This window comes from Microtus oregoni, unplaced genomic scaffold (genome assembly GCF_018167655.1).
Source record: "Microtus oregoni isolate MIOR12 unplaced genomic scaffold, Mior012 000062F_ref0000492, whole genome shotgun sequence".
Classification (NCBI taxonomy): domain Eukaryota; kingdom Metazoa; phylum Chordata; class Mammalia; order Rodentia; family Cricetidae; genus Microtus; species Microtus oregoni.
In genome coordinates, this window is record NW_024543872.1 from 4,450,425 (window position 1) to 4,475,384 (window position 24,960).

A 24,960-nucleotide genomic window follows, 5' to 3' on the forward strand; every position below is an offset into this window, starting at 1 on the left:
AACAATATCGTCTTTGCTAATCATTAAATTTATTTCTACGCACATAGGAAATGCAGATAAAAAATTATGGACCATTAAACAAAAGCAATGTTTTGACCAGCTAAGGATGAGGAAAGACTGGTTTCTTTTTCTATTAAAAATTCTCAAGCAAATGAAAATGATTCATCAAAAAATATTTGAGGAAGGGATATTGTAATGTCATCAACTAGCTATTAAATAGTATACATACACATTTCTGACTTTGTAAAATGTGTAGTGTTTAGTTTGCTGACTTTCCTTTTCTCACTTAAGTGTGTGCTCATTTGGTGTATGACTGCACAGTTTTCAGGTTTGAGTCTCTTTGGGTTTTTTTTTTTCAGGTCCACAAACCCAGCACAACATCTAGATTAGAGCAGAAATAGACACAGTGCCAAGAAGTGCTGTGCCAAGCCATGGAGGCTAGTTGAGGTTCAAGCAGGTATAAAGACTCCAAGGTTGAAAGGTATAGAGAAAGGTATTGTTAAAGCTGGAACAGAAACATCAAAAAGGCCAATGTATTCAGACTAAGAGAAGGCAGCAGTCAACACGGACTAAAAATAAATGAGCAACAGATATCACTAGTTGAAATGTGGAATTCCTTCCCAAGTTGGATAAATACAAAACATATTTGGCTATACAGAGTCTTCAGTTCATGATAAAGATTGAATTTATTTGCTATTTGGACCCAGTCAGCATTTTTGTCTGGCAACAGATAGATCCTAAAATTCTAAATACAGCTATACTTTTCATTTGTTTTTTTGAAAAAAACTTTTTTGGAGATAAGATCTATGTAGCTCTGGGTGACCTGGAACCCACTGTGTGGAAGAGGCTAGACTGGAAATCACAGAGATCTGCATGCCTCTGCCTCTTGAGTGTAGAGATTAAAGATATCCACGACCATTCTGACACAGTTATATTTTTTGAAACAAGAATGATAAAAATATAGACTGAGATACACACCACATGAATAAGACCCTAGCTCCCTGATACAGCAGTCTTGTGTCTTATTCTCTCTGGGCCTCAGTTTCCCCACATACGTGTAACCCAGTGGTAACTGCCTCTGCCTCCTACAGGTCAACTGAGGGATAAATGAAGTAAGAGACTTAATTACTGACAGTAACACCTGATCCAGAATCAGCGCTGAAGTTGTGTTACTTGTTACTTTTTAATCAAGCATCTTCTCTTCAGACTGTGATAAAATAAAGTTGGATCGAGCCAAGATGAGTTATTGTAAAGCCTGAGTCAGATGGGAACCAAATAGGTCTGACTGAACAAATTGCTTTGTCCCTAGCCTGGTCACACTATGGCTGAGACACTAACAGGTCACACAGTGTCATGCTGATGGGAGATCATGGCAAGCAGGATATCAAATTAGCCAGGAGTGTAGCGAAGATTAGTCTCAGCTGCAAGCCGCTAAGCTCTCTCGGCGTTGCCACGCTGACCAATTTAAAGTATGGCGTTTATCCTCTCAGTCGGACGTTGGAATTCTAGACTTACACTGTACCTCCTCCGTCCACCTTACACGCCATGAAAAACAACTACAAAAACAGAATAACTTTCCAAGTGGCAAATTGTCATGGCAATAAAATGGAAATAGATGAATCACATGATGACAGCACAGACTCTCAGGTCCATAACTGATTATTCACAATAATAGCTTAGAATTTCCTGGCCTAACAGAATTCTGTTGGAAAGTAGAATCTTTCCTCATCATATTTACTATACATCCTTCTGCTTAAGAACTAGCCTGAAGGGACTGTCTCACAGAACAATGACAGCCAGAGCAGACATGCTAATCTGGAAGGGGAAAGATCTAGAGTCCTACAGAAACACAGACAACATTGACTGCTGGGAAAAGGAGAATTGTCTTCCCCTAGGAACAAGTCCCCTAATTGGTTGTCCAGCATAATATGATTGGCCAACCATATACCCACAAACAACAAAAATAGACTTAGCAGAATGTTTTCAAATGTTTGCATACATTTAATCAAAATTTATAAAAAAAAAAAAAACCCACTAGCTTGGTCCTGTCACAATCATGCTTTAGAAAGGGAAACAGGAGTTCCGTATCACACATAAAGCTAAGCTGATTTCAGTCTTACGGTCAATTACTATGAAGAATGAGGCGCTCATGACACAAAGATTTCAAAAAAGAAAAAAGAAGACTATTAGCACCACAAGGTTTCATAGATTATTTCATATTGATTTCCTACTAAAATACAAATAAAAGTCACTTAAAACTTTCTAAAAGCTTTTGTAATTTAAAAAAGAAATAGGAATTTGATCTTTCTGATGCGTCTCAAGCCCTATTAGCTTATATGAAAGTAGATTTTTTTTTTTTTTCGATTTCAAGTTAGGAAATGTGAAGAAGACGGGCAGGCCATGATGAGCTAGGTTTTCTCGCCACAAACTCTTGGTATTTTATGTGATTAATACTGTTTCATTAAACATATACTTTCAGGCCATTGAAGTGAACATAGTCTTTGGGCAACACAGTTCAACTCTGGTTTGCTAACTCATAGCCATACATATACCGTAAGAGAGGGTAGGGAGGATTCTGGGTAGAGACTGCCGAGGCCAGGCGTCGGTGCCACTTTCTCCTGCTCTCCCACGAGCCTTTGGGAAGAGGCTGGAAGATGGAACTCAACCATGACAGAAATGTGGGCATTGTAGCACCAGCAGATGAGAATGGAGAACAATCCTTAAATCTGTAACAGGAAAAAAAAAAAACCCACACAATGTTAGACTACAGCTTTTCCAAGGAAGGGACAGACTACCATATCCCATGAGCACCCATCCAAACTGCGCTGGCTTCCAACCCCAAAGCAGTTTTCCAACAAGGGCTGGCAACCGAGGCCAGCTAGGTAATGAACTAAAGGACCAAAAAATGAGTTATGGCAGGTCCGTCACCTCTGAGCCCCAGGAGCTGGCATTGGGTTGTAGAGTTAAACCAGTTTTACAGTTCTGACCTTAGAGAGAGGATTAACAAATGAAAAGAGGAAGTAGGAGCAAGCAACATTCACCTCATGGCCACCAAAATTAGGTCTTTGTAAGCAAGAGAAAGTTACCTTAGTCTTGGAGAAAAAAACAAAAAAGCCTGACCTCCCTGGGCAGACAGGAAGCTTCACTCTCCTTCACAATCTAGCTTATAGAAAGTCCTCAGTACTAGAAACAAGAACAGTCAACCATGCCAGAAAAACTTCTGCATGAGGGAGAGAGAGAGAGAGAGAGAGAGAGAGAGAGAGAGAGGAGAGGATAATTAGCAAATAGAAGATGCGTATCTCGAAATCACAGAGATAACAATGGAGACAAAAGATGACTTTCCATACATTATTCACTAAGCCATCTGAGCAGCTATGACATTTTCATGAATATAAAAAGAAAGAGCAGGCAACCTTGAAAACAAAGCAAGTAGTAAAAGTGTTGATAAAGACAGGTTACTAAGGAAAGCAGAAAGACTGGACAACCTGAAGTTCCCAGGGTCAAGCCCCGAACACCACACCAGACCCTCAGACCTTACCACTGCACCAGAAACCTTTGCCTCTCCAGAACAGAGGCACGGAGAAGGCAGGTGTGTGCCAAGTAAGGAGTCATTTAGTTTGGCAGCACGGATGGTTCCAAGCAGCAAGACCAGTGGGAAACCCTGCAGGAGTGTGGGCTATGGGTTCCCCAGAGAGAAACTGAGGCTGTCTGGGGCTGGCAAGAAGTCGCTAAGTAGGCATGCAGAAAGAGAGGGAGTAGGTACAAGGCAGTTGACTGTCAAGCCTCAGCTGCCTTTATCTTTCTCTCGTTCTGATGAGCTAATCCCAGGAGAGCTTCCAAATACAACAGAAAACATCTGGCTGGATATTCGGAGTGTGGGAGCAAAGCTTTTTCCTGCAGCTGCTGTTCTCTGCAGGTAAGGAGCAAGGATCCCAGAGAGCCGCCGACCCACACAAGAGTGAGCCGCTCCTACTGGATGCTCTCAACTGCCTGCTCAAGCAGTCCCAATTCCGCAGGAGCCCTCTTCCAAGAACAAGCACCATAGCCAAAGGTAGACTTTAAAGAAGCCTGGTTTTGTTGACATTTATTGCGCATATACGTCCTTGAAGATTTATTCTGGGATGTCCGCTAGAGCTGGATAGTCAACACGAGTGACATTTGCACTATGGCATCGGTGAACACAGTAGTAGCACTGAAAAAGCCTTGATTATTAGAAAACTCGCCATGGCCAGTTCGATGGGATGCCATCACTTGGGGTACCCTGACAGTCTATTGAACAACTGTAAATACATCCCTGCCATGTTGGCATCTGCCTTTCCGAGGTAGGCCCGGTTACCTGCTCTGAACACTCAAAAAAAAAAAAAAAATCATAGACACCTAAAAACCATTTCTCTCAGATTCTCTTGAAAATTTGCCAACTTCTCATCAGCAGACTTGGAAGTTCCTTTGCTCAATACTTTCTACCTGGCAGTGGAACACAATCGTTTGCACTCGTGGATTAGGTGAGACTGCACAGAAATGTCTAAGAGAATGAGCCATAAAAAGCTCAGTTCAGAAACCCATGTAAGTGGCGCAAACCAGGCTGGGGGGAGGAGTCCCCCTCCGCTCCTAAAAAGCTGGAGACAAATCTGGACTCCATTCCACGGTTTTCCCAGAGCTAGGAAGGAAGGAACTAGTTCATAAATTCCATCAGGAGCTTGGGGATTTTTGATGTAATGAGTTTTACAGTTTCAGAGGAGAATGCTTTGCTAATAATTATGTAACAGTAATTAAATCTGAAAAAGGCTGTACTCTAACTATGTTGATTTATTGCAGCCCTACAAAGCACTCCTCCAGCGTGCGTTGGAGTGTGCGCTGCCTCCCTCCAGTTTTCTTTAAATTCGCACAGAGCCCTGGGTCACAGATGGTCTGGGATGCTATATTTTCCCCCATTAAATTCCTAATAATCTTTTTCTGAGGCTGAGTCATGGAAGCCTGGGGAGTTCTCATTTTAATTAGAAGGTTTAAGGAGCTAACTCTGTTTGAAATTTTCTCCTAGGAGGGAAGGGTGCAGGTGAGCCCATTCAGAAGAACAACACAGTGCTGGGGCCAGGACCACATTTCCATATTAGATTGCGGCTGGCTTGGCTCGACTCCTGCTTCCGAGGTTGATGATGCATTGTCTGAATCTGAGGAATCAACTTTGGAAAGCAGGACTTATTGGGGGGTTATCCTTTGGGGGGGAGACACAATTTTTACTTAGTTCCCATCCCTACTTTGCATAGAGAGTAATCGTTCAGAAATGTGAATTGTTATTTATTATCCCAAAAGAAGTTTAAGTCGCATCAATCCAAGCTGCTGAAACCAGGAAACTGATTTCGAGACCACTTGTTCCATGATTTTGTTTCTTTGACGCCATCAGATTTAATTTTTAATTCTCCCAAGTTCTAAGACAGCCCAGTATAATTCAGAATGAGCTTTTGGGTTCGATTTCAGTAGCAGAAAGCTGTGGGATGTCTGTGTGCAGACAAGACAAGATGTTTAGAATTATGCCTATAGTTTTTTGGGGTTCCAAGAAAAGCATTCCACTTGAGAGATAAGATCTCCTAGAGTTTACTAGTCGATCAAAACAGCTGTAAAAACCTGGTAGTAAGGGGAGGAGCCAGACCCACTTCCCTTAGTGTCATGTACGAGGAACGAAGTGGGGTTCTGGATCTCCCTGTCACAGGGCTGAGTCCTCTGGCTTTGCAAAATAATGGGCATTTCATGCTTTGAATGTAGTGCAACCCAGAGGAGTCAGAGTGACCCTGCCACCACCCCGGTCGCCCCCTGTAGCTTTAACACAGCGGCGGCGGGCGGCTCAGAACTGGCAGCAGCCACGCTTGTCAAACTACAGGCAAGGATAAGCGGGGCGCATGAAAGGCTTAAAAACTAGGTTTTGTAAATGCAGAAGAGTGGCATCTTAGCTCGTTAGCAAAAAGAATTCCCCTCTGCAGCCAAATGGGGCTCTGCTTTACGTCCATTCTATTGAGTTCTCGGGCCTCTTCAGGCTCGGCTAATTGAATCATTGCAGTTGAAGGAAAACACCCCCTACTCAGGTAAAAACTGATCTTCTGCTTTATCGTCATGATTTCCTTTTTTTTTTTTCATAGCACGAAGCTGTTTTATCCAGGGCAGGTTCATGTCTTTATAGCCATGATTGAAAATATTTTATAAATAAAAATGCTTAAAGTTTATATTCTCTGCCTGTGGAGTGTGATGTTTTAAATATATGTTTTCCAGTGCTGGATGTGTAGTCTGTGTTGTGTATAACAAAAATTAAATTGACAAAGGAAATAGAGTTCTCACGCTCTGTTCTGGGTTACATCAGAAGGTATGAAGAATGGAGAAGGAAAGGCATAAGCAGCTTAAGAATGCCTTGCTGGGGGGGGGGGGAAGTATTTTAAAGGCATTTAAGGATTTTTCAATCTGGAAGAATAAATTTCTCTCGGATACCTCTAGCCCAAGCTGATGTTTCTAGAATATGCTGGCTATAGCCATATGTTTAGCAATTCCATTTGTGAAATGTGTGGACAAGTGGCTGAGGGCTGCCAGACTGCCGCTTTCGAGCAGGCCTGCCTGCCTATGGGTACAGATGATCTGCGGGAACAGGGGACCCAGCACCTCTCCCCGCTTTGTTGCCTGGGAAATCCACACGTTCTTAGCTAAAGACCAGAGTTTACAGAGTGGAGGGCTTTACACAGTTCATTCACAAAATGGCTGGGCAGGAATGTCAGACGTGTAGGAAACAGCCAAATAAAAACGGGAGCGGATACACCGAGCCAGGACAACTTTCAAATTCTACATGTGCATATGAATTTTTAATTAAAGATAAAGAGAAACCTAACGGAGCTAAGGGAATCATCGACGGAGGGCGTTCAGGGCAGCGAGCCTGGGACCAAGTTCTTGAAGAGTTAAATAAGCAAAGATTCCGACTTCTGATTAATGGCCAGGGACATCCCAAGCTGCGCTGCTGCCTCAGCAGTGCACAGTTGGTACGGTGGGGGTAATATCTAATAACTAATCTTTGACACAAGAATTAAGTCATTTTGCAAGAAAGCAGATCATTAGAAGCCAAATTGAATTATAAGTAATACTATCTCTGTGGAGGATTGTAAATTAATTGGTTTTTAACAATAACATTTCTGTATTTTATTAAAGCAGCACAAGAATTGGGTGAAGAAACGAGTGTAGCAGATAAACAGGCCAGGTGCTGGCGATGTAAATGAAATCGATGACAGATGGCGCGGAGCACACTCGCTCACTGTGTGTGGAGAATGGATGGAGATAATCAAATTCCTTTGTGAATTGGCGACTTTCTTTACATCAAGAACTTTAGCACGGGTTCACTTATGCTTCTTCCCACCTCCTGGCCCTCTACATGCATGTGCCCGTGCGCACACACGCGCACACACACACACACACACACACACACCCCTCTCTTCATGGGCACATAATCCTAATTATAGCCTGTGCTTCTATCAGAAAGATGGGCTGTAACTCTATTTACATAACACCGCGCACAAATATCATTCCACCAAATCAACCTGTATACACTAAACAACAGATTTCTCTGGGAAGAACACCTCACTGAGGAAACAAACAACCTGTTTAGGTTAAAGACGCTCTGACGTTCGTTCACTAAGAGAAGAAAGGCTTAGCTTGAGGGGCCAGATCTCATGGAGGAGGAACCTTTGGGTTCATTTCGTGGATTTGATAGCAATGTCTTTAAAGATCAATAAGCATTTTCATTCCTTCTTCTTTCTCCTCTAAATACCCAGTGTTAAGCCTCAGTAGTCACGAAGAACCTGATTCAAATCCACAGCGAGTCACAGGTTCCTAAGGAGCTGATTTTTCTCCTCTCCATTCTTGTACCAAGGACACCACTTTACCATTCTACTTTCAGATAAAGGAAAAATGGCACTCACCTATTTTGAGAACACAAGCTCTCTTTCCACATGGACTAACAACAACCACAACAAAAATTAGAATTACTGGGATCCTAACACATGTTCATGTAGCAACTGAGAGTTAGACTATGCTCAAACCTGTACTTCCAGTCCTGAGCTGATGCCAGGGATGAAGTGATCCTCATCTTTTCTAGCATCTTCCTAACAATGGACCCTCCACAGGTGTGTGTGCATGACCTTCCAACATTGCTACATACAGTACAGCACTCCCAGCTCTCCTGCCCGGAGCTCACATGGAAAATGTCCCTTCTTGCGGTGCATCATGCCCATCTCTTCTTGCGGTGCATCATGCCCATCTCTTCTTGCGGTGCATCATGCCCATCTCTTCTTGTGGTGCATCATGCCCGTCCCTTCTTGCGGTGCATCATGCCCATCTGCGTTCTATGTGCTGTCATACAATTCATGAACCGGGCAAGGGGCTGGAGATTGAAACACACAAAGACTCACAGACAGAGACACAGGTCATCCTTGATGCCAAAATCCTTGAAAAAGGAATGGCCCCCTATTGTGTACCAGAGCCGTTTATATAGGGATCCTTAACTGATAGCCTCACCCCAGCCAAACCCCCCAGAAACCACGCCCCTGTCATTAGGAACTCCTGAGGGTCTTGTGCTCAGAGCAGCTGCAGGCTGTCTCAGAGCAGAGGAAAACAAGTGGTTTACAAGAAATTCAGGATCTGGGGGTTCACAGTTCCCAACACCTTCTCTGCCTCCTCAACAAAGACTTGGAGTTCTCAAGTCATCCTTGCTTCTAATAGCCAAAATTCGTTACCCGTAGACCTTGTTCCCAAACCAGTACCATTTCTGGGTCCCATGTTGGCATGGTGATGGACCACCTCACTGGACTGTTCCTCAGACCCTGTTTCTTGTATCTACAATTCTCCCACTTACCATCTGCCTCCACGCTGTTCTAGGGCTATCTTAACCTCAGTTCATAGCCAAGCACATTCAATTTTCCTTAGGTTCTCTTGGCACCATAGGATCCATGGGCTCAGTCCCGTGGTTTGCACAGTCCTGAGCTTGCCCAAAGTTAGTCCTCCATGATCTGCACAGACACCATGCATATGATTTCAGCTCCAGGGCTTCTAAAAACACAGTCCCTTTAGCAACAATGTCTCCAACCCTTCACCTTTGTGCTAATGTCATGAAGGATGTGCAAGCTTCCTTCCATGGGTAGATCTCACAGACCATGCTGAATATCTAGGTATTGTTGTGAACCTCTGTGGTCCCATGATCTCACTGGCCAATGTGTTCTCAGGTTGCTTTGTATGTGATAAACCAGTCTTCCCAGTTACACAAGGATGGATTTCCTTTTGTATGAAGACTGCGTGTTGGTCCTATGTGTGACTGCCCTCACTGGCAAACACCACTGATGCATGCGAACCCTGCTGCCAACTCTCTTATTGCACAGCAGGCCCTAAGCTGAAGCATGACCAGTCTCACTCCTCAGGAGTACTCCATGACTGGATCGCATCCCTTATCCCATGCTCTTCAGGTTACGCTCACATCGTGTTCTTCTTTCACAAGTGCCTGCTGGCTTTGACCACACATCTGACTGAGGGCCTTCTCTAAGGCAAGCCTCTTCTTATCTCACCTTAGCCCTGGGACCCTCACCTTTGAATCAACCCATTCATTCTCCTTTCAACGATCTTCTTAGTTGATCTGTCCCCATGGGGCTAAGCCACACCATCAGTATCTGGTTCATATAGGTTGACTGATGTGTTATCTATACGGAAATATATTTGTTTGTGCATATATATATATGTGTATATATATATATGTACATATGTGTGTGTGTGTGTATCACCATGAATCTACTTCAGAATACAACTTTCTTGTTTTTGCATCTGTATAGATACACATGCACATAGACATATATAGGTAGAGAGAGATAAAGATATACCTACCAGAAAACCTCCATGGACCCAGCTCCAAACTGGACTCTGAAAAGCTAAAGGATATTTGCCTGGCAGGACTCCGTGCTGAAAAGGACTGGAGTCTGGTCTGGTCCTGCTAATGTTGTGTCAATTTCTCCAGAGGGAATAGTGTGCTTTTGGACTGTTTCTGATTTCCTATTAGATGGCATTTAAGGAAGTATATTATATCCTGAACCTAAAAGGATCAGCTCTTTAATAAACTAAATTGACCTTTCTGGTTTTTAGCCCATGGGAACTGGGGTCTTCCTCCTTGCTTTGAAGCCCCCCTTTCTGACCAGACAACAAACTGATTTTCTGTCTGTTTTGTTTGGCTTTTTTACATGACAACCACATATACAGCTGAGCATAATGACCAAAAGTCACACTCCTGGGCCCCTGGGTATGGCCAGATGAGACCATAGATACAATTTGTTGAATTAGTGAGGTACCTCCTGTTCTGCCTGGTGTGTGCTCTTGGCAGGGCATGAGGTCACGAGAGTCCCAGGCAGTGGCAACCAACCTACTCACTGCCCAGTCCTGAGGCCAGACTAAGAACCTTTAATTCTCATATTCCTAACTGAGAACTATGCAGTTTTCAACGAAAGGCCTTTTATTGCCAAAGCTGTAAGCTACAAGTAATCAATTATCAGAAAAACTTTACCTACCCAGAATTCTGAATTGATCAGGTGCATCCTTCTAAACATTGACAACCTTGTAACCCACAGGTGGCTTAAACCCAAAGGATGTTTTTAGCATGGCCAAGCCTCAAGCATATTCGAAATGAAAGCTAGGTTAGTAAATACTGCCTGTCTGGGCTGTGAATGAGCCACTAACACGCTGGGAAATACAGGCATGATTCCCCTCTTCTCCACCTAAATCACCTCTCTTGCTATGACGCAGAGCCCAGATTTGGATGTACTGCAGCAGCAAGGCTCTGTCTTAGCACCTTGAACCGTTCTTGAAGATTGAGTTTATTTGAAGCCCTTAGCTTTCCTCCCTCTCCAGCAATTTTGGCCTCTCTTTTGCCCAGGAGGGATTCTATGATGGAGTTCCAAAGCCTCGCCTTGCTAGGGCATGTGTAAGCAGCTGCTGCTCCCCCCTGCTCAGAACTGGCTGCAGCTGCCACAGTGCCCCAGAAGGACATTCGAATGGAGTGTGTTCCCGTAATTGCCTTGGCCCCCTGATTGAATTTATGCTCTATTTTAAAGTAACATTTTGTTGCATTTGCACTACTGAAATTACCAGGTTCCAGTAAACTCTAATCTCAAATCAATGTCCCCCCAAAGAAAACAGGCGTGAACTTCATCACCAACAGCAAATTCAATTTTCACGTTACCTACTGACAGAGGGGCTTGTGCCAGCAGCACTTGCAGATCCCTGGAAAGTTCGCCAAACAGGAAGAAAGTACAAATCTTCGCCTTTAATGCCTCTTACTTTCGTTTTCTGTTTAACCACTGCTCTTCACCTGTAGGTGAAAACTCACCTTTACCGATGTTGTTCCCTTGGGAAATCACGTGGGATGGGTACACAAAGGTATTCCTGGCTGGACGCCTCTTACGGTGCTGGTAGAAATGAAGAATGCTTCAAGACAAGCTATCTGTCAGTGCCTCAAATAAACAACCCACCAATTCTGCTCTTAGGTGTTACTGCTCCCGAAGACTTGAAAAGAGGCCTAGGAAGAAGTCTAGGGCAGGGTTCACAGCAGGGCTGTGCTGAATGGCTGGAGAGTAGAAATGAGACAGACCTCTCAACAGAGCAACAATGTGGTGGTGCCTAGAAGGGAATATTACTCAGCCTTGCTGCAGCACGGATGAATTTGGGAAATAGATACAGTGAGATGCGGCACACACAGAGGACTGGGATTTCACTTCCTATGAATATGAAGATTCGTAGGAACAAGAAAATGAGAGGTCTCCAGGTTTTAAGGGCTAAGAGTGTGTAGTTGTTGTTAGTATGTTCAGAGTTTCTGTCTAAGATGATGAAGTTCGAGAAATAGAAGCTTGCAGCCGACGGCCACTTAATGTGAATATGCTGCTCGTGATGCTGCTAATCTCAGGCCTGACAGCAGTTAACACAGCGATCTAGTACGTGTCTTATCACAATAAAAAGACGTTCCCAAACAATGCAGACTCAGGTTTGTGTTCACTGTAACATGAACTCTAGCAAACTTGAGAATCAAGACAATAAGGGCTTCGTCTCTGATTTTCTGCAGTCCTTGCAATGCTGAAATGAAGTCTTTCACTCTATATGAAAGAAATACTTAAACTGTATCTCTTTCTTAATTAATTAGTTTATTTCTTTATTTTACATCCCAATCACAGTCATTGCCCATCTGCCCCATCCCCATCCCCAATCAACTCTTCCGTTTCTGTTCTGTGTCTATTACATACAGGCAAAAAGAGGAAGGAAAAAACATTTGATTACTTCTTTAAAAGTTTTAGTGTGTTTACGTGTGTGTGTGTGTGTGTGTGTGTGTGTGTATGCAGTGTACACATCTACAGTGTACACATAGGGAGCTTGAGTTTCAGAGCCTCCTGACTGGACCTTCCATTTTCATGTAGGAGAGCTAGGATTACAGATTCTTGCCTGCCTTGTCCTTTATTTGAGTTCCCATGAGTGCTCTTCAGACCCCCATTTGAAATGATTTCTATCAGTGAACACACACTCGGCCCACTGCCCTACAGGGAAGAGTGTGCTCAGACTGAGTTCATTCCTGAAGTTTGGGAGCAGAATTGTAACGATTAAGAAAGTCCGGAACTACCACAGGCATATAGCAATAATACTGGTTCTGTAGGGCAAGTCCTTTGTATTTGCTTTAGATTAAATCTTTTTACAGTTATATTGTCCATATTTGGTTCACTTAAGGTCTTTAGCTTCTGCCTATAGCACCATGGTTCTCAAATTGCTTCCACTGGCTCCTTGGAGGACTAGTTAAAAACAGACCCCACTGAGCCCTTTCTTGCTTAGATGTGGAATGGGGTTTGCAGAAACAGCAATTCTAACCAGCTTCCAGGTAGCTGCTGGCACAGTTGGCCCAGCGACCACAACCTCCACCTTAGACACATAACCAAAGAAAAGTAATACTGAGATCGAAGATAGGAAGGTATCTGGAATCAAATATGAGTGTGTGTGTGTGTGTGTGTGTGTGTGTGTGTGTGTGTGTGACAGAAAGGACAATGTGAATTTCATCCTTTGGGGAGATGAACGTTAAAATCATATCAAGGAAAGCAATCATTATATTCTGCTCTGAGTGTTTGCTGTTCTTTCTTCTGAAGCATCATTTTGATACGGTGCATGATTGTGCTCACAAGCACCAGAAACCCTTGAGTTCCATCACCAGGCAAAGAGCCAGAAAGCAGCCCCCAGCTCCCACCCACCTGTGGCTTTCCGGTTCTGCCGCCTGTCGCTCATTACATGGCCACTGTCACATCACATCCCCACTTTTTTTTCACACTTGAGAGGTTTAAACAAGTGCCTTCATACTGCCCATCGCTTCCAGTGCTGTCTCCAGACAGGATTTCCATCTGTGTGTGTTTCTCAGAAATGTTTGCACTGTTCTCTGAATCCCAAATTCTAAGGAAAAGTCAGTGTGAGAATCAGAAAACCTGGGAGGAGGTATTATAGTTAGTACCCGTAATTAGTTCTTCAAGAACAACACCTAACAACAAAGCTAGAGTTGATATCAGTTGGTGTGAACTCCTGAAGTCAGGGAGAAGGCCAATGAGGGAAGGAGTAGGAATCAGAGGAGGACCTGCACTAGATACCAGCAGCCTCCCAGAGAAGCATCTGGGCCAGCCTCCATCAGGGATTGCCTAGCGGTCCTGTTACTCTCGGCAGTACAGACCCCAGTGTGTTGTTCTCAATGATAAGTACACAGTGGGGCTTTTTGCACAGCTCTGTGAACTGACTTGCTGGGGCAGTGATGGAATGAAGAAAAGACAGGCACCCAGAGACACAATGACAGAAAAGCTGAGATTGGATGGAACAGACTGATGGACAAGTCACAGTACCGTAGAAGCACAGAGTATTAGACACAATTGAATGGGGAAGAAGGGCTGTTGCATCCACCTGAGCAAGGAGGCAGGTTTAGCTAATTACTGTAGGCATAGACTCTGAATGGGGTGCAGTCTTCCCCCATAAACATCTGGGGCAAGAAAGTTACAGTGCACATTTTCTGCTCACTCTGTCAACATGGATGTCATGTCCACCTACACACAGACAAGAGGAGGACTTTGCCATCCCTCTGAGACTCATCGCGAGTGGGAGATGATTTGCCACTCTGATGGACCTGAGAGACTGAGATCCTTGACAAAGCCTTACCCATATCAAACAATGCATATCCACTCGAGTCTTCACTCACTTGCTGTAGCACACTATTGAGTTCACACATAGAGTTCATGTCCAGTGTGCTTCCTGTAAGTTCTCTGCTCCTGCAAAGTATCCCACGTTTTTACTGTAAAATAAAGCCTTAGTGGTCAGTGGCCTCATGTGATTGCATGAGAGGCTGTTGCCTTGCGAGGAGATCTGAATTTTCATTATTTGACTTACTGATTTCTATAAGCTGTAGTTTTTGCAAGCACTATTCAACTTAATGTATTTCATTCTTCAAACATGAACTTTGGCTATCCAAATAATGGAGTGTAAAGATTGCTAGAAGTATGTTTAAAATAAACATAATTTTGAAACTTCTAAGAATTCCTGAGAATAAGATTTATTCTTATTCAGGAATCTCAAAAAGGAACATGCCAGAAAAACTTTGTTTTTTTCCCTCGCTGTATATGATAATTCTTAGATGTATCATTGTTGCTTAATAAGCACACTTTCTTTTCACTACAGTCTAATATTCTAATGATCAGCATGCTACAATTGATATGTCCAGATACAGTGGCTCTCTGGGATTTCTTTAAACTTTTGCTTAAAATTAACTGTCCTGATATAAACCACTTTCCTGGTGGATGTTCTTGTTGTCCTTGCACAATAGAGATTTATCTAGGGAACAGCACTTCAATACCATGCAGATGTACTTCTGGAGTGTCTACGAATTTCATCTTGTTTCCATTATGTAAGAGGGTTCTGCTCTGCATCTTCTCTGACACTGAGGCTGCTCAGCATGGCATCTTCCCTGATTCCATCAAGCTAGCCAAGGCGTCACACTGTGATACCCATCTCCCCAGCTACTAACGAGGCCAGGCATCTTTTCATATCACTGTTCCTCGCTGTCCCTTTTGTGTACATTTCCTTTTGTCATAAAGAATCTAAGTTATTCTTCCATTTTGGGTGGGTTATAGCAGAGCATCCCCACCCACCGCCATACACCACACCACTTTATGAGCTATGTGTCTTTACATTTATAATTGCTTTCCCACGTTATTGTGCTTGAAAAAGCGTTTCTGGGGCTGGAGAGATGCTCAGTGAGTAAGCAGCTTGCTGGGTAAGCACAGAACCTGAGTCTGGATCCCCAGCATCCACACCACCCAGTTACCAGGCATGGTGGTGAATGCCTGTGGCCCCATTGCTGAAGGGTGGAGACAGGAGGATCCCAAGGTCTCACGGACCAGCTAGTTAGCTGAAACAGTAAACTCTAGGCAGAGAGAGCTCATGACTCAAGCAATATGGTGAAGAAGCAATTGAGGAACTGTATCCCAATGTCAATTTCTGACTTCTACATATACCTACAACATATCTGTGCACAGGAGAGAGTGTGTGTATGTGTGTGTACAAATAAAATAAAATAATTTATTTTAATTTAAGTCCTATGCTTTTCTGCATGTTAATTTTTTTCTAACTAGAAATTAGAAAGATTTAAACTTAGATATTTTCCTCTAAGGCTTTATTGCTCTGCCTTTAATATATAACTTTAGCAATGGTCTTTGTACATGGTGTGATGTCATATTTATCTTCATTTATCTCCCTGTGGAAAAATAATCCCACTTCACTAAATAGTCTCTACTTAAAAACTTTCAAATGGTCCTCTGCCATGTATCAAATGCCCATGTACAGGAACCCACCTTTCTCTGGGTCCTGTCTTAGATCATCATTTTGTCCAACTGATCTTGGGAAGATCTTTACCTTTTTATTTATGTGTGCTTAACATATTTGTTTTGTTTATTTGGTCTTGAAATCACTACAACACTCATGTGAAAGACCCTGAGCAGAGACCTAGAAAGGCTGGTCTATACCATGTGCACCGGTGCAGCTGGTTAGACCTAGATGAGCTGGTCTGCACCATGTGCACCAGTGCAGCTGATCAGACCTAGATGAGCTGGTCTACACCATGTGCACCAGCACAGCTGGTCAGCATCTGGAGCCTGCAGGAGCTGTGGTGGAACAGACATTTACTGCTGTAGGTTCTGTTAGGGAAGAGGGGGGACTTATAATACAACAATAGACAACTACTGCAAACATTATGAAATAAGAGAATGGAAAAGAACATCTCAGAGACATTTTGAAATATCACAGTGTCAGTTACTGCCTTCACTAGGGAGTTGGTGAAGCCATCCCTTAATTCGGGAGTGAACCTATTTCATAGGAAAAGAATCTTTATCTGATGAGAGATGCTCCATAAAAATTAGGAAATGCTGGCCTTTGATTACACAAGAAAACATACCTGTTGGCTAGTCATTAAATCAATAAGCCTCTCTAAGCCACCCACAATCTGAGTAGTAATGGTTTAGATGAAGGGGTGAAAATAACATGATTAAAAGCTAGCCATTGCCGCTTGTTGAAGGGGTCTAGCTGCAGCCCTTGTTGAAGGGGACTAGCCCATGATGCTTGTTGAAGGGGACTAGCTGCAGCCCCTTGTTAAAGAGGACTCTATCAAGCACCCACTACTCACTGAGATGAGGCCAGGCCGAGAGTCTATCAAGCGTCCCCTACTCACTGATATGACGCCAGGCAGGTTTCAAGTTTTATTCTTCAGACCATCTGGATCACTCACTCAGAAACTCCAAATGGACAGCACAGCTTCTAAAATTCAGTTAGCTTACTTCCAGAAATTCATTTATGCAATACGAGGAGTGATGTGGGAGTGTCATATATCAATCTGTTGATTTCATTGGTTAAGCAATAAAGAAACTGCTTAGCTGGCCCTCATAGGTTAAAACATAGGTGGGAGGAGTAAACAGAACAGAATGCTGGGAGGAAGAGGAAGTGAGCTCAGACTGACAGCTCTGCTCTCTGGAGCAGAGACGCCATGCTCCCTGCTCCCAGGCAGACACACATGATGAAGCTCCAACCCAGGATGGATGTAGGCTAGAATCTTCCCGGTAAGATCGGTGCTCACAGATTATTAGAGATGGGTTGATCGGGATATCAGAATTAGCCAGTAAGGGCTAGAGCTAAAGGGCCAAGCAGTGTTTAAATGAATACAATTTGTGTGTTGTTATTTCGGGCATAAGCTAGCCGGTGGCGGGAGCTGGGTGGCAGAATGCAGCCCCACAGCTCCCACTACAGAGGAGCTGCAATTAAACACTCACATCTGGCGGGGTCTGTGGAAAGTGGGGGCGTGAACACAGATGTTGAGGAATCGTTCTCCCACCTTCCTTTAAAGGATCCACGAAGAGCCAGCAGGATACCTTGGTTCAGGTGCTTCTGCAGGTGCTTGCCATACAAGCCTGGCGGCCTGAGCTCGAGGCCCTGACCTGGTGGAAGGAGAGGACTGACTCTGGCCAGTTCCCTCCTGACCTGTCAGTTTGCCTGACCAACTGTGGCACACACACAAACACCATACGCAAACATAATAAGAAGAATGCAATTGGCCTGGAGTGATGGCCCAGAGATCAGCAGCCCTGAGTGCTCTCCAGAGGACCCAGGTTTCAAATCCCAGCACCTACTGATGCTCTCAAGCCTCCATTACTCCAGTTCCAGGGGATCTTATGCCCTCTCTGGCCTCCTTGGGCACTGTACACACTGGTGCACAGACATACATGCAGGCAAACAGATTCATACACATAAAATAAATCAATAAATCTTTGTTCAAAGGAGGACAGAATGGCTTTTGGCAGCCTGTTCCCCATGCTGGATCACCTGGCCCCACCTCGACATAAGTGAAGGAGCTCAGTCCTGCCTCAACTTGGTGCATCATGTTTTGTGCATGCCAGTAGGAGGCCTGTCCCTTTCTGAATGGAGATGGAGGAGGAGTGGATGGAGAGACAGGGTGAATGCAAAAGGGGAGGGGATGAGAGTAGAGGAGAGAAGGGAAACTGGTTGGTATGTAAAATGGTATTTAAATAAGAATAAATAAATAGAATACTATGTCATATTTTAAAAATATTTTAAAATAAAACAAAAAATTAAATCCAAGAAAAGGGGCACAGGAAAGAGAGCTAAGTGGTTAAGAGCGTTGGCTGCTCTTTCAGAGGACCTGGGTTCGATTCTCAGCAACCACATACATGTTGGCTCACAACCATCTAAAACATTGGTTCTATGGGATCTGACACCCCCTTCTGGCTTCTGTGCATTTCAGGCATGAGTGTGGTACACATGCAGGCAAAACACTCATAAACAACAAATAAGAATGAATATATGGTGTGGGAGGTCCTTCTGTCTATGTGTTGCTTTTATTGGTTAATGAATAAAGAAGCTGCCTTGGCCTATAACATGGGAGGAGGAAGGCGGAGTCAGCGAGAAGCCATAGAGCCGCCAGAGACAGATGCTGGGAATTTTACCCAGTAAGCCACAGCCACATGGCAATAAACAGATTAATAGAAATTGGTTAAATTAATATAAGAGTTAGCCAATAAGAAACTAGAGCTAATGAGCCAAGCAGTGATTTAATTAACACAGTTTCTGTGTGATTATTCTGGGTCTAAGCTAGCTGGGTGGCTGGGAACCAACAAGCAACCTTTCTCCAACAAATAAATATTTTAATTACTAAAATATCCATGAAGATATACAAGTAAGAGAATGTTTGCAGCCGTGGCTAACTTATTGAGCATGCACTGTGTGCCAGGGGCTGTATTGTATTTAACAGAGTAAGGAAATAAGCCAGGCATGGTCCTGTCCACACTAGGTTCACCTTGTGGTAGAAACTGTGCACAGTCTATTGTAAGCATTTAAAATGACATGAACTTTGAGAAAGGGAAGACTGGAGTATTCCTAAGATCGAAGTTGAGCTTTTATTGAGACCTGAAGAACAGAGAAAAAAATCAAGCTGCTGCTGGAGGCTACAGCATTACCACCTACCTTGAGATGACAAAACTGGCTTAGAAGGTCAGAGAGCCGCCCGGTGTGATAGGACAGTTGGAAGGTGGAGAGGAGGAGACTGGCTAGGGCAGCGGGCTGGACCTGCAGCCAACGGGCTTGTTCTGCTATGGGAGGACCCTTCTCTATATGCTGTGAGTGTGTGCTGCTCTCATTAGCAGATAATAAATGCTGGTTTGGTCTATAGCCAAGCAGAATACGGCTAGGTGGGAAAGCCAAATGCAGATACAGGGAGAAGGAGGGCGTTGTCTGGAGACATGATCCAGTCACCTGCAGGACACGATGTCAGAGAATAGAAATGGGTTAATTTAAATGTATTCGCTAGTCAGTAATAAGCCTGAAATATAGGCCAAACACATTTTGTAATTGATATTAAGCCTCTGAGTGATTATGTAGAAGTGGTTGTAGGTTCCGGTGGGGACAGAGAAACCTCCGATTACAGTGTTCCCCTGTGGTGGAGTGGCGAGTCCCTGCAGGGCTGCAAGCAGCATGGCTGACCTGACTCTCGCGATGATTGGTCACTGGAGTTCCTGAACCGGAAAGACAGAAGATGAGCCCAGTCAGCAGCCGACCTGACCGGCTATCCCTGAAGCCTACCTGACGGGCTATCCCTGCGTCTGTGTCACACACACCTCGTGATCGCTGGCTTCCTGCTCTGCTTCCTGCTCTTTGCTTTCACACTCCGCAAGTTCGCAGAACTCATCTTCCAGCGTGCTACTTTGATTTTTCTGAAGCACCCAATTTCCCGGCCCCATTACATTTTACAGCCTCGCAATGGATCCTTTCATCTCAAAACCACATTTTCTTCACGTCTGTTTTGCGGCATTTCATTGTCATGAGATATCTTTTATCTTTTCTAAACAATTTCATTGTTTCCTTTCTTTATTTACAAAAGTCAAGATATGTTCACTTTTGATAAAAAAAGGAAGGTCTATAGAGGCAAAGGAAGGAAACAAAACTCTCTCTTTATTGCATGCTGCAAAGACAGCCCGCTGGAGCATATGCAGCTTCTGGTGCTGGGCTCTCTTCTAACCTACTTTCTCTCGGGTAGAGCACACCACAAAACCTTCTAAATGAATGTTCAAATTCAACACCTTGTGTTTTGTATTTCATTCATTTTCTGAGAATTTCATATAGGAGTACTGTATTGACATAATTTCACCTTTCCCCCAAACTCCTCCCACATGCCCCTAGTCCCTCTCAAATTCAAGGTCTTCTTTTTCTTTGTTATCGTCACAAACACACACACAGACACACACACACACACACACACACACACGAATATATAGGTGTAATTTTTCTGAGTTCACTTAGCATTGCTTATATATAGATGTTTAAGGTTGCCCAATTAGGATTTGACCACATATCAGAGGACCCAACCCCAGAGTAGACTGGTTCTCCCCCTCTCAGTAAATCATCAATTGCCCATAAACATAGGTGTGGGCTCCGTGAGCCCTCCCCAATCCACCCTGGCAGGTGTGGATCCTTTCTCAGGTCTTGCTAGGCAACAATACTCTTGAGATTTCCTGCGTGCAGGTTCATGTGTGGGGGGCATACTGTCCTCTCTAGAGCTGTTCTCCTTTACTGCCTGTGCCTGAAAGGTGGCACAGTTCCAGAAATGTGATGCTTGCCCTTTCTTATAAAACTTGTATTGCCATGGTATTTCAGTAAATGGTTACGTTCTTTCTTTCTTCTGGGGGAGATGAACATGTGCTGGGAAGCATGTGGAGCTCAGAAGCCAGCCTGTGGGAGTCGGTTCTCTTCACCATGTGGCTTCTGGCGATGGAATTCCGGTCTTTGGGCTTGGCAGAGGACTCCTTCACTCACTGAGTCATCTTGCCAGCCCTCAAAGTTGATTTTAAATAGTTTGTCTTATAAAACATTTTAATTGGCCCTAAAGAGGGTAATCTAGCTGAACCCAAAAGTATCCGCCACGTAAGTGTAGAAATTCCAGACATTTTATTGTATGTGCTTCAGTCCTTTTAAGTAAGATGTTCTTACTTACCAAAATTCCTCCAGAAAACTTTAAACTTGACATTTAGTAGCTGTACATCTTTATGCAATGCAGGGTGATGACTGGGTGGAAATTCATCATACAAGACACATATTCAGTGTGTACAGTACACTGAAAAGTACAAGAGAATGGGCACTTGATTTTTGTTGAACACTTATCATTGCTTTGTCTTAGGAAGCTGCAGATTTCTCTCTTCTTTCTCTTTAGGGGCATGGTGGAAACTCCAATCATTCCACTGTGCGTGCAATGTTAGGTTCATTTCTCCTGTGCACACTGCCCTGGAACCCCATACTCAGCCTCACCCATACCTTTTCTTCTTTTATATCCTCCAGTGGTCACGAGTCTTCTGCTTCTCCAAGACCAGTTTGCCGGCTTCCACATGAGTAAGAACATGTAGTGTTTGTCGTCCCATGACTCCCTTACCTTGTTTCACATAATATTCTCCAATTCTATCCTTGATACAAGTGACAGAATTCTCTTTTTTTTAAAATAAAACTTTATCATCTATATATGCATGAATTTCTTTGTTCACCTACCAGTGGGCACCTCAGTTGATTCCATGCCTTGACCTTTTGTCAACTAAATATAATAGTCATGAGGGAGTTGATCTATGCTCCTGGCTTCAAGGACCACTTCAGGTAAATGATGTGGGTCATGGACCTGAATCTCTAGCTCAGTCCTCACTTGGGTCCACACTAACATATCCATCTTGCTCTCTTAAGGCAGTGGTCCACAGATGCTGACGCCTATTGGAATTGTCTGGGAGTTTGCTGGGTCCTGCCCCCAGGATTCTTCATTCAACCCCTGAGATGGAACCCAAGGACATGCTTTTCTGACTGAAGCCTGGGTGATGTTGATGGTTCTCTGGGACCAGAATTTGAGAACTAGTCGACTTTTAGACACCTCCCAGGGCAGTAACCATCCTTGTCACCTCCTGCGTCTTTTACCTTTAGTCCTTCCTGCCAATAGCATATGCCTACTTCCTACAGCAACAACAGAGCATTGTCACTATCCTCAGAAGTCACCTTGTAACCTATTGCCATAGATACGCATTTACCAAACTGATCAGAAATCATAGAACAGCTTTACAGTATTGTGTTTATTTACATCACCTGACTTCCTCATCCACATTGCTGTTATCTTGTGATGCTTGCCGATCCCACTCTCAAATGGCCCGAGTTTCTTGTAAGGCATGCCTGCTCTCTCCACACCAGCTCTGAGACCAGCAGCTTCCTCGGTGCCTATGTGTGTTTTTAACTCATCCTTATAAGCAAGCCTCAGAAAGGGCTATATGTCACCTCTTTTGGCAATTCCCCCGACAGTTTTTCCCCCATCTTTCTCTTGATATAACCAGGATGGTATCAGCTTGCTCATTTGAAATGAAAACTTGACCCTCTCCTTAACTTACAAAAGAAAAATCAGCAACCAGATTCTCAAATGCCACCTGTATTAATTACTATTTCATAGCTAGGGCAAAACTATCCATGTAAAACAGCTTAGAATAAAAAGGTTTTGTTTCTTGTGCCCAGGCAGAGCTTCATGGCAACAGGGCATGAAGTGAGATCTTTTGGGGTGGGGCGATCCACCATTAGTCTGGGCCACCCCTGGTAGAAGTCTTTATAAAGGACTTCAAAGCTTTCTCTTTCTGCCTGCTTGCTGACAAGGTCATTCCTTCGCTGGCATTCGAGCCTGGCACTTCCTCAGGATTCCAGCATAGATTAAAGACCAGCTAAGACATCTAGCCTCATGGACTGAACAACTACTGAATTCCAGAGCTTTCCATTGGAAGACTGTCATTGCTGGACTATCTGGACAACCTGTGAGCCTAACAATAATTAAATTCTTCTTGAGAACCTGAGGGGTACATCAATAATCTGGAAAACAGCAAGACAGTGGTAAGTTCAGTTCGTTTATGTTGCTGTACCAGAATTCCTGAGGGTGGGTCTCTACAGAGAAAGTGATCTCTCCGTCTCCAGAGTCTCAAAAGCTTCAAATTTCAGAACTGTTACATCTGGTCAGTTTCTGATAAAGAGATCGTGTGGCCTTCAGTTCACAGAAATTGGAAGAGCAAGTAGGTGTGTGTAGGAAGAAAGAACAAGGAGTCAAAGGCCAAGACAGCTGACCCACAAGAAAATTACGTCCTATGAGAGCAGACACCTTGCATCAGAATACACCTGCCAACAATGCTTCCTTGAAGATCATGTTCCCACACATAAACTCCAGGGAATGGGTTCAAACCACGGCAACACTGAAACTACAAGTCCATATTCTACAAATCACTGGAAAGAGTGTAAGTAGACATCAAATAAAGGTAAGTGCACACATTACAAAACCACTGTTCTTGTTATTTGTGTGGATATGTAGATGAATGTTGTGTGTGTGTGTGTGTGGTGTATGTATGTTAGTGTGTGTGTATGTGGAGCAGAAGAGGTCCACATGAGCACAGAGCAAGCACTCTTACATACTGAGTCATCTTTAAATATTTATTTTTTAATTTTTGAAGATATATTTAATAGTGTTTCAAAAAGCATTTCTATATTCTGATTGTTCAAAAGCAAAGTTAAATTATAATATGTTTGCCATAAAACTACTCTAGCCAAGTAGCCCTGCTACTATAGGTTACTGCTGAATTTCAAAGTTGATTAGAATCAACTAAGGCAGGGTGAGCAAAACAGAACTATATTCTTACGTTGACTTCACATTTTGATATATAGTTTACTATGAATTTTTGCATTAATTTTGATTAATTTTAACTTGACCGATCTTTTGAAAAATAATGAAAATATCTAACAAAATAGTAACAGCGCACACATTTTTATTGATATATAAGCTGTGTGAGCTCTGATGGGCAAAGCACAGATATGAAAACCAACAAAAGGGCTTCCACACCCAAGATCCGTTACCGTCTACGCAGCTTGGAATTTGTGCCTCCGTCTACGCAGCAGCCATGCCGCCGCACACCATTGTCTACTTCCCAGTTCGAGGGCGCTGTGAGGCCATGCGCATACTACTGGCTGACCAGGACCAGAGCTGGAAGGAGGAGGTGGTGTCCATAGATACTTGGATGAAAGGCATGCTCAAGTCCACCTGTCTGTATGGGCAGCTCCCCAAGTTTCAGGATGGAGACCTTACCCTGTACCAATCTAATGCCATCTTGAGGCACTTGGGCCGATCCCTTGGGCTTTATGGAAAAGATCAGAAGGAGGCTGCCTGGTGGATATGGTGAATGACGGGGTGGAAGACCTTCGCCTGAAATACATCACCCTTATCTACACCAAATATGAGGAAGGGAAGGATAACTATGTGAAGGCCCTGCCTGGACACCTGAAATCTTTCGAGACCCTGCTGTCCCAGAACCAAGGAGGCAAAGCCTTCATCGTGGGTGACCAGATCTCCTTCGCCGATTACAACTTGCTAGATCTGCTGCTGATCCACCAGGTCCTGGCCCCTGGCTGCCTGGACAACTTCCCCCTGCTCAGTGCCTTTGTGGCACGCCTCAGTGCCCGGCCCAAGATCAAGGCCTTCCTGTCCTCCCCTGACCATTTGAACCATCCCATCAATGGCAATGGCAAGCAGTAATGTAGGGAGAGACCGGAGCTGCCTGTCCTTCTTTCCCCAGCACTAATAAAGTTTGTAAGACAGAAAAAAAAAAAAAGAAAAAGGAAAGTTGAGAAATACAAGTATAGGAAAAAAAAACCAAAAGATCAAACAAGCAGAATATTTCCAATGGCAAAACAGATTTTAGTACTTTTATATTTTTCATTATTTCTTTTAAAGCCTTCTTCTCCATCAAGGAGATAAAGAGATGCAAAGCAATCCACAAACGAACATAGACGAAAGAT

General features: G+C 43.6%; 1 long non-coding RNA gene and 1 pseudogene across 1 annotated transcript; one reads left to right on the forward strand and one right to left on the reverse strand.

Moving 5' to 3' along the window:
• Nucleotides 1-2,414: 2,414 nt before the first annotated feature.
• Nucleotides 2,415-11,331, reverse strand: LOC121439565. The gene is made up of 3 exons (XR_005973266.1): nt 11,240-11,331; nt 8,222-8,407; nt 2,415-2,726 (listed from the first exon to the last, which is right to left on the reverse strand). It is a non-coding gene; the product is annotated as an uncharacterized LOC121439565 (long non-coding RNA).
• Nucleotides 11,332-24,046: 12,715 nt separating this feature from the next.
• On the forward strand, nt 24,047-24,697 carry LOC121439760 (annotated as a pseudogene).
• The last annotated feature ends 263 nt before the right edge of the window (nt 24,698-24,960 follow it).